General features: G+C 53.6%; 1 pseudogene; it reads left to right on the top strand.

Annotated features, from left to right (window-relative positions):
• Window positions 1–917: 917 nt before the first annotated feature.
• Window positions 918–10,090, top strand: part of LOC128847395 (zinc finger protein 420-like) — a 31,051-nt pseudogene continuing 21,878 nt past the window's right edge.

The raw sequence follows: 10,090 nt of genomic DNA, 5'->3' as shown, positions 1-10,090 counted from the left end.
GAAGCCCCGGGGCCCTGATCCAGGGCTCCAGCAGAAGCTAGGGTGACCAGATGTCCCAATTTTATAGGGACAGTCCCGATTTTTGGGTCTTTTGCTTATATAGTCTCCTATTACCCCCCACCCCCGTCCCGATTTTTCACACTTGCTGTTGGACACCCTAGCAGAAGCACCGGGAGGCCGGGGTGGGCAAAATCCCAGTGCCCCGACCCCAGGCCTTGGCAGAAGCGCGGGGTGCTGGGGGAAGCCCCGGTACCCGGACCCCAGCTCCGGCCCCGGGACTGGAGAAGCTCTCACTCCCTGCTGTGGCTCCCGGGTCCTGGTCGGGGGGGGACAGAGCTTCTCCGGTCTTGGGACTGCAGTGGGGTGGGGAGCAGAAAGGAGCCAACAGGTTGCAGGCCGCAGTGGGTGGGTGGGGGGCTGAAAAGGGGGCAGGGGCACAGGCAGAAGGGGTGGGAAGGGGCCCCCCACTTGCTCTGGCCCAGGGCCCCAGGAAACCTTAATCCACCTCTGCCCACAGCAGAAAATACCCCTGGAGAATGTAGGTGAGCACTGCTTAGAATTAAGATGATGATGCTATTGGGCGGAGGTAGGGTGACCAGACAGCAAGGGTGAAAAATCAGGACCGGGGGTGGGGGGTAATAGGAGCCTGTATAAGAAAAAGCCTCAAATATCGGGACTGTCCCTATAAAATCGGGATATCTGGTCACCCTAGGTGGAGGGGTGGGGAGGGGGTGCTAAGAAAACAGGCCTTTATTTTTTGAAGTACAATGTTTGCAACCCTGCCTAGGGCTTGCCTCTGCTTTATTCTTTCCCAGCCGCCACCAGAGGGCCCTGGCTGTGGGGATAGGAGGGCCCAGCTTTCTGTCTCTCTCCCTTTAATACTATTGAGCTTCCTGGGTCAGACCCATGCGCTGGGTTGCTGCCTCCTCCATTGTGATCTGGGAGCCTGCACCCAGCAGCAGCTGCTGAGCGGGGAGAGACCTTCATCCAGGTCCCCCCTGTGCTCAGCCCAGGTGGGGACTTTCTCCGGTGCCTGGAACCAGTCCCTGAGCCGGATCCTGCAGGTGATGGGGAGACTTGGGGGAAAGGGCTGGGGCCGGGGCCGGGCAGGAAAGTGACTCTGCCCTGGGGGCTGGACCTAGGGGTGCTGCTGCCGCACCCCCTGGCTTGAAAGGGTTCCCATCATAGCCAGGGTTTACAGCCCCCCACTGTACAAATTGTTCCCGCACCCCTGGGACCCGCTGCCCTTGGGGACCATGTTCCCCTTTACTTCTGCGCTTTTCTAGCATTGGGCTCAGAGACTCTATTACTGGGGGGAGGTTAGTCCCAGTGATGGGGCTGGGTTGGCCCTGGGATAAAGTGACCCCGAGTTTTCCCAGCCTGGCAGAGCCGGGGTAGCCAATTCTACATAGATATTTTTGGTCAAGGTCCAGATTTCTTGGTCGAGGCATCATTAAAGTCCAGAGTCCCATTTTTTCACACCACAATCACCAGAGGCTGATTAAGGTCTCCTGGGGATGCCGGGCCAGACCATTGTGGGGGGCGGCGGTGCCAGAACCGTGGCCTGCCCCACCCTTTCACCTGCGGCCCTGCCCACAGCCCCACCCTGTTCGGCCCCTTCCCCGTGGTCCCGCTGCCCCCACCCCCCGCTCGATCTTTACCCCCTCTCCCCGCTGTGGCGCTGAGACCAGAGAAGCTCTTCCCGTCTCGGGGCCGCAGTGGGGGAAGGTTTTTCCAGGGCCCCCAAATTGGCTGGGGAGGGGGTCGGGATTCCTGTCCCTGGACCCTGCTGAGGGCTCCATCTCCATCCCAGCCTCTGGCTAGTGGGTGTGTGATAACCGGGAAGGCCCCTGCCCTCCTCCATCCGCTGGGGGGGACAAGGAGCTCCCACCTTCTCCCCACCCTGAAGCTTCCCGGCAGCTCTGCGCAGGGTGAGGGTGGGATTCTGTTACTCAGTGCCTCCCCCACCCCCAGAGCTTCCATTTTATCGGCCTTCCTCCCCCATGAATAGCGGGATTGTGGCTGTGGCAGCAGGTGCTGAGTGGGGGACTCTCGTTGTTTCAGATGCCGGTGACCTTCGAGGAGGTGGCTGTGTATTTCACTCAGGGGGAGGGGGCTCCGCTGGACCCCGCTCAGAGAGCCCTCTACATGGACATCATGCAGGAGAACTACGAGACGGTGACCTCGCTGGGTAAGGGATTCCTGTCCCCTCGGTTATTAGAAGCTGCACTGTGGGGGTCTGTGATGTGGCCAGTTCACCTTCTTCTCAGGTTCTTCCCTGATCCATTAAATTTCAGGGGACTGGGTCCCATAATCCCAGATTCAGAGAGAGAAATTTTCATCCGCACGCCCCACCCTCATCAGCCATCTGCTTTTCCCCAGGGGTTCAGTGACCATGTTCCTGTCTGTTCAGATCCCATGTCCCCCCAGCGCATCACAGGGTCGTGTTAAAAGCAATGTTCTTTGTGACAAAGGCTCTACCCATGGATGGGACACCCTGATCTCATCTGATTTCACTCCTCTCTGACTTGACTTTCTCACTGTCGCCACAGCAGGTGGAGTTCAGAGACTCGACCGACTCTCTTAGAATCCCTAAACTCTTTGGAGCCGAAATTCGGCAGTGGGAGCTGGCTCTTCAGAAACTTCCAGCCATGTGTCTCTTGCTTCTCGGGCTCCAAGCCAAGGTGAAACTTGGCAACAGGGGCTGACTCTAAGCAGGAATCCTTAATTTCCTAGCTGCATAGCTTATAAGGTCAGACGGGACCTCTGTAATCAACTTGTCTGATACCCCGCTACACACAAGTCATAGCAGGGGCGGCAGATACTGCCTAATAGTGGGAGGACCACAAGGCCCCGCCTCCTTTGTGACCCCACCTCTGCCTTCTTCTTCCCCCCGAAGCCACGCCCCCTGGCCAAGTTGGAAGCTGGCCCCACCCCGACCCACTTCCCTGCCTCCCCAGACTCCCCGCCCATTGGAGGGTCCATGGCTCCGCCCAGCTGCCCGTATGGCTCTTACCCCGACCCGGTTCCTGCTTCTGGCTGGAGGGTGGGGCCTCGGGGGCCAAAGAGCCATAACCAGGCCATGGTAGGATCCGCTGGGGCAGCTGTGAAGAGCCGTGGGCCACCATCTGCCCTGGACAGCGGGCCCGGGGGCAGAGACACGGGCTGGAGGCTGCTCTCAGGGCCCCCCTGCCCCGGGCAGATGGAGGATCCCCGCCTCCCCAAAGCTGCCCTGGCTCCCGGGCCGCTCTTACCTGGGCTAGGCTCCAGCTTCCGGCCTGGCCGGGGGGCAGGGCCTTGGGGGGGGAAGAGGAGGGGCAGGGGCCTGGCCCTTGGAGAAAAGTGACTGGACCATGGCCCCTTCCCCCGCATCCCCCATTCTGACGCCCCTGGGCCATAGGACTTTCCTGAGTCACTTACTGTTTGAGTTAGAACAGAGCTTTCAGAACAACAACCTGGCTTGATTTAAAAATGTCCCGTTATGGAGAACCCGCACCACTCTTGGTAAGTTGTTGCAGTGGTTAATTCCCTTCACCGTTAAAATATTGCGCCGTTTTTCAAATCCTTTGATTGTTCTTAAGGCTCTTCTCTGAACTCGCTCCATATTATCCGTATTCTTGGACACCAGAACTGGACGCAATATTCTAGCCGAGGTCGCATTGTGGTAAATTCAGAGGTAAAATAACAACCTCTCTGCTCCTACTCGAGATTCCCCTGTTTATGCCTCCAAGCATCTCGTTAGTCCTTTTAGTCACTGCGTCGCGCTGGGAGCCCATGTTTAGCTGATTATCCACCATGACACCCAAATCGACGTCAGAATGACTGCCTCCTAGGATTGAGTCCCCCAGCCTTTAAGTATGGCCAATGTTCTCTGTTCCTAGATGTATACATTTACATTTAGCCGTGTTGAAACCCCTATTGTTTGCTTGGCGCCCAGTTCGCCAAGAGGTCCCAATCGCTCTGCGTCAGTGACCTGCTCTCTTAGTTCTTTACCACTCCCCCAGTTTTTGTGTCATCGGCAAACTTTATTAGTGATGATTTGATGTTTTCTTCCAGGTCGTTAATAAGGCCAAGAACTGACAGGAAACACGCTCACTTGATGGCGATTCCCTGTTTAAAATGTGGAGACCCATCAGTTAGCCAGCTTTAAAACCATTCATGTGTGCCATGTTCATTTGATATCATTCTAGTTTTTTAATCAAAATGTCATGTGGGCAGGGCCAGCTCTAGGTTTTTTGCTGCCCCAAGCAAAAAAATTTTTGGCTGCCTCCCTACCCCAGCCCTGGGCTCTCACCCCACCCCTACCAGTGCCCTCCCCCACCCGCACCCCCTGCCACCCCAACCCTGGGCTCTCTCTTCCCACCCGCACCCCCTGCCGCCCCAGCCCTGGGCTCCCCCACACCAGTGCTGACTCCACCCGTTCCCCCCTCGCCTCCAACCAGTCCGGCACTGGCAGGGTCGGGGTAAGCAGTGGGTCTCCCGGGCCGCGCCTCAGCCCAGGATCCCTCCAGCCAGGGCTCCCGCCTCCAGGTCCGGCGGGGACCCAGGAGGGCAGAGCTGGGGGACCGCCCCGGCAGGGGGCTGAGGAGCCGGGATAGGGTAGCCCCAGAGGGAGTCGAGCCCCAGAGAGTGGGACGCACCCAGTCCCTGGGTGGCTCAGCTGTGCCGCTGGGGGGCAGCCCCCAGCCCGAGTGTCCCCTGCTCGGAGCCTGCCCGGCCCAGCCACAAGGTGCGGGCGCTGCTCCCCCACGGCTGCTGCCAGGGCCGGCTCTAGGCTTTTGCCGTCCGAAGCAAAAAAAAAAAAAAAAAAAAGATGGCCGGAATGCCACCCCTGAAAATGTGCCGCCCCAAGCACGTGCCTGGTTTGCTGGTGCCTAGAGCCGGCCCTGCATGTGGTAGCAAGTCATGCGCCTTCCAGAAGTCTAAGTATAATTCCATCAACACTAGTACCTTTTCAACTAGGGTTGCCAACCTTCCAGGATTGTCCTGGAGGCTCCAGGAATTAAAGATTAATCTTTAATTGAAGATTATATCATGTGCTGAAACCTCCAGGAATACGTCCAACCAAAATTGGCAACCCTACTTTCAACCAAACATGTAATCTCGTCAAAGAAAGATATCAAGTTTGTTGGACGGGATCTATTTTCCATAAATACACGTTGATTGGCATTAATTATGTTACCCTTCTTTGATTCTTTATTAATCAAGTATTGTATCAGCCGCTCCATTATGTTGCCCAGGATTGATGTCAAACTGACAGGCCTATGATTACCTGAGTCATCCCATTTACCCTTTTTCAATGTTGGCACAACATTAGCTTTCTTCCAGTCTTCTGGAAATTCCTTGGTTTTCCAAGACTTATTGAAAATCAACATTTATGATCCAGTGAGCTCCTCAGCCAGTTCTTTTAAACTCTTGGATGCAAGTTATCTGGTCCTGCAGATTTAAAAATGTGTAACTTTAGTAGCTGCTGTTTAACATCCTCCTGAGATACTCATGAAATGGAAAGAGTATCATTATATAATAGACTACATTATCTGCCCCCTGTCCCCCCCCGCCAGGTATGGAACAGAAATATTTGTTGAGCACTTCTGCCTCATCTGCATTATTATAGAAAATTCTACCATGTCCCTCTTGCAGTACCATTGTTAGGATTCTTTTTTGTTCCTAATGGACTTAAAAAATTTCTTATTGTCCTTCACTCCGCTAGCCATAGAGTTTGTCTTTTGTCTCTTTGCTTTCCTTATCAATTTCCTACAATATCTAGTGTCTGATTAATATTAGTTACTATTAACTTCTCCTTTCTACCATTTTTTGTATATCTATATATTTAAATTTTTATAGCGGCATTCACTTTCTCTCTAAGCCAGTTCATTTTTTTTAACCAATACATCCTTCTTCCTGGATTGTGGGGTCATAGCTTTTTGAGCATCAAGTTCTTAAACAATTCCCAATTGTCATTCAAATTTTTCAGCTTAAATTCTTCCTCCCAGCTGATCTGGCTCATAATTGTCTTCAGATTTGCCAAACTGGATCAACTATATAAATGTGATCAAGTCGTGATCCCTGGTACCTAAGTTACCATTGATTTTTAGTTCTGTGGTTAGGTCCTGTTTGAGCGAGGTAATTGCCATCTATAATGTTTAGAGATTTCAAGGACATTTTAGCACTGGTGGCATGAGACCTCCAGCTTATATCACTCAAACTGAAGTCCCCCATGATCACACAGCTTTTTTCGCCCAATCCTTTATAGATAGGTTCTTAAGGAGCCGGTCATCCTGTTCCTTAGTGAAATTTGAGGGTCTGTAGCAGATACCAATTAATGCCCCATCTTGTGCTTTATCTGTTAGGACATTGATCCATAACCATTGAAGATCATTTTCTTCCAAGTCATCAGTGATGCCACTGGCTCCCCACTTTTGCCCACTTTGTCCTTCCTAGATAGGTTATAACCATTTATTTTAACCTTCCAGTCATGGGAATCGTCCCACCAGGGATCCGTAAGATGAGCGATTTATGCTCGGAAATGAGTCATTCCAATTCCTCTTGTTTCTTCCCCAGGTTCCTAACATTGGCGTATGGGCAATTCAAGAATTTCTTCTCTTCGTGTCCTTTGCGTCCTTGATTGATTTTGTTCCCACCATTTTGATTTTGTGCTGAGTGCTCTGAATGTTCCTCTTTTTACCCGGCCCTTTTGTTATTAGTTTAATGCCCTCCTAATTACCGTAGCCAGCCAGTCCCTGGGAAGATTGGTCCCTCTTCTACTGAGGCCTTCCAAACGATACAGCCCCCTCGTCACATAAAAGGTGGACCAATGTCCCCAAACCCCCAAACTCTCCGCCTTATGCCCTTTATCTAGCCAGTGATTCACTTCCAGAATCTATTGCCTTCTGTCTTCCTTTTCCCATGGGCCAGGAAGGATCTCAGAGAAGATCGCTTGGACATTCCTCTTCTTCTGCACTCTGAGTTCCCTGACATCATCTATTATCTGCAGGATATCCCATGATGCTGTGTATACCACAGTTGTTTTGTTCAGGCTAGAATATAGGAACTGCTCATTCCTGGTTATGGGCGGTGTTCCTTCCAGGGAGCTCACAGTGCAATTGGGCAGCTTCAGTATTTTGGATACCAATAAAGATTTATTACTAGAATTGGTCTGATAACTACAAAGCTGGGTGTGGGCAGGCGTGGGTTCATTAACATCTGGAGCAGAGATCCCCCATGATGCAGTGCTTCCCTGCTTTTCTGGTCCCAGAGTTCCATGCGGTTCTTGCCTTGGAATCTCTGGTCTCCAGTCTGTATGCTAATGGAGATGCCTCCCTGTCCCATCTTTGATGCAAATGAGGCTAGGGGAATTGCCTTAATCCTATCACCCTTGTCCGGAGGGGTTTAGGGGTGTCTTCCACGGCCTTTTCATTGCTTTTTGTAAGTCCTTCTTCTGACCGGCTTTGGTTCAAGCAGAGGCTGGGGAGGGTGGGTGTCCTTCGTGAGTCAGACAGGCTGGATACTGCACCCTGGTTCCCCAAGAACACAGAGCTGACAGGTAACAGATGAGGCAGAATAACCCAGTTGTAATGGCTCACGAAGCACCGGGGACCCACTTCAGAGAAGTTAAAACGACAGATGGGTTAGAAATGTTACCTGTCTCAATGTCCCCAGCAGTTATCCTCCTGTCTTCCCTCTCTTTGCAGTTCCCCTTTTGCCTGGCACAGGGAACGACTCGCGTCCGGATTCTCTCTCTGTCCCAGCAGCTGGCAAAATGGTGAGTGAGAACGGGGAGGAGAATCCACAGCAGGAAGGCCTTGGGCAAGTGGAACCATGTGGAGTGTTATCGGCGACATCAGAAAGGAACTTTCCCCAGCGTCACGGGGCAGAGAGGCAGCTGGGAAACCCGCCAAGGGAGAACGTTGTTCAATCCATTCACCGTGCGGGAGGATGCAGCGATCTCAAGGAAACCCCATCCCGGCCGAGACTCCACGCTGGAGAGAGAGACAACACATGCGTGGAGTGCGGGAAAAGCTTTCATTGGCGCTCGTACCTTATTAGACATCAGAGAACCCACACGGGGGAGAAATCCTATAAATGCCTCGACTGCGGGAAAAGTTTCAGTCAGAGCTCGCTTCTCATTAGACATCAGCGAACCCACACGGGAGAAAGACCCTATAAGTGCCTCGAATGTGGGAAAAGTTTTAGTGACAACTCGCACCTCATCGCTCATCACAGAATCCACACGGGCGAAAGGCCCTACAAATGCCTTGAGTGCGGGAAAAGTTTCATCCAGAGCTCCGTTCTTGTTGCCCATCAGAGAATCCACACGGGGGAAAGACCCTATAAATGCCCCGACTGTGGGGAAAGCTTCAGTCGGACCTCAGAGCTCATTGTGCATCACAGAATCCACACGGGCGAGGAACCCTACAAATGCCTGGATTGCGGGAAGACTTTCAATCGGAACTCCAACTTCGTGGTACATCAGCGACTGCACACGGGGGAGAGGCCCTGTAAATGCCGGCACTGTGGGAAACGCTTCAGGCAGAGCTCCAACCTGATTGCGCATCAGAGAATCCACACGGGAGAGAAGCCCTACAACTGCCGAGAATGTGGGAAAAGCTTCATTCAGAGCTCCCAGCTCATTACCCATCAGAGACTGCACAGGGGGGAGAAACCCTACAAATGCTCGGACTGTGGGAAAGGTTTCAACCTGAGCTCCAGCCTCATTAGACATCAGGGAATCCACACGGGAGAGAAACCCTATTACTGCCTTCACTGCGGGAAAAGCTTCGGCCAGAGCTCCCAGCTCATCGTGCACCAGAGAATCCACACGGCAGAAGCATCAGCCTGGGTCAGTTTGCGCCAGGCATCAGCAAATGCACCCAGGGAAGAGACCTCTTAAAGGTCGTTACCGTGGGAAAAGCTCCGAGCAGAGCTAACGCCATGTTGGACATCAGACTCTCCACCCAGGACTGAAATTTGGGGATCATGGGAGAAGGGTTAGAGAGGTGCTGTCCCATATCATTACCCCTCTGAGAAGCACTGATTTCCATAACATCCCACTGTAGGACACCTAAAAAATCTTCAAGCCCTAGGAATCTCCCCTCAAAGCCAGCCCCATTGGCCTGTGACAGTTCCGCTCGACTAGGAATTAGGCACAAGTAGCACATTTCTCCTGTCCCGGACCGAACCTCCAACGCATTTACTCATCTAGACCGACTGTGAGCGTCTCATTTCGCAATAGTCCCCACCGTTAGCCGAGTGATTGTCAGAGTCGCTGAGTTCTTCCTTTGGGGACCAGCGCTGGGTTTGCAATGGCACCATCTTGCTTGCTCTTCTCCACCCCTTCCCTCCATGTGAGTGGTGGGTGGGGCCCCAGGGCAGAGAGGCCAAGTGGGGGTGGGGCCTTGGGATGGAGAGCAGGTGGGCCTCGGGTGGGGGGAGGGAAGAAGAGGCCAAGCAGGGGCAGGGCCTCAAGGCAGAGAGACCAAGTGGGGGCAGGGCCTTGGGGCAGAACGCCGGCAGGGCTCGGGGGGGGGGGAAAGGCCAGGTGGGGGTGGGGCCTCAGGGGAAGAGGCCAGGTGGGGCAGGGCCTTGGGGAGGGAAGAGGCCAGGTGGGGGCGGGGCCTTGGGGAGGGAAGAGGCCAGGTGGGGGCGGGGCCTCGGGTGGAGTGGCAGACAGGACCACAGTCTGGGTGCTGGGGTCCCAAAAAGATGAATCCGACCCTGTTGGCAACAGATTGTCACATTCCTGGTTCTTCTCACTGTGCTGTAGGTTGTCCCGAAGAAGCTGCCAGCTCTGTTTGCTTATAGAATGAAAGAGGCGATTCTCAAAGAGCTGGAACAGGGGAGAGAAAAACATGGCGGTGAAGCCTCCATGTTACTTGGGGGGTAAGGGGGTGAGTTACAGCGATTCCCCTCCTTCGCCCGTCACCCTGGTGGTCTCCCCTCATGACAGCAGCAGCTGTCCAAGCCATGGAGAGTTTATCTCCCCCATTCTACCCTTACGCCTGTCACATGACTCAGTGATCTCAGCTCCCTGGGCTTGGGAATTGCTCTTTGAGATGCCATGATCCTATGTCATTGGAGCTGAAATTGTCAC

The sequence above is a fragment of the Malaclemys terrapin genome, chromosome 13, assembly GCF_027887155.1.
Source record: "Malaclemys terrapin pileata isolate rMalTer1 chromosome 13, rMalTer1.hap1, whole genome shotgun sequence".
Taxonomy (NCBI): domain Eukaryota; kingdom Metazoa; phylum Chordata; order Testudines; family Emydidae; genus Malaclemys; species Malaclemys terrapin.
This window is presented reverse-complemented; position numbering and strand designations above follow the sequence as displayed.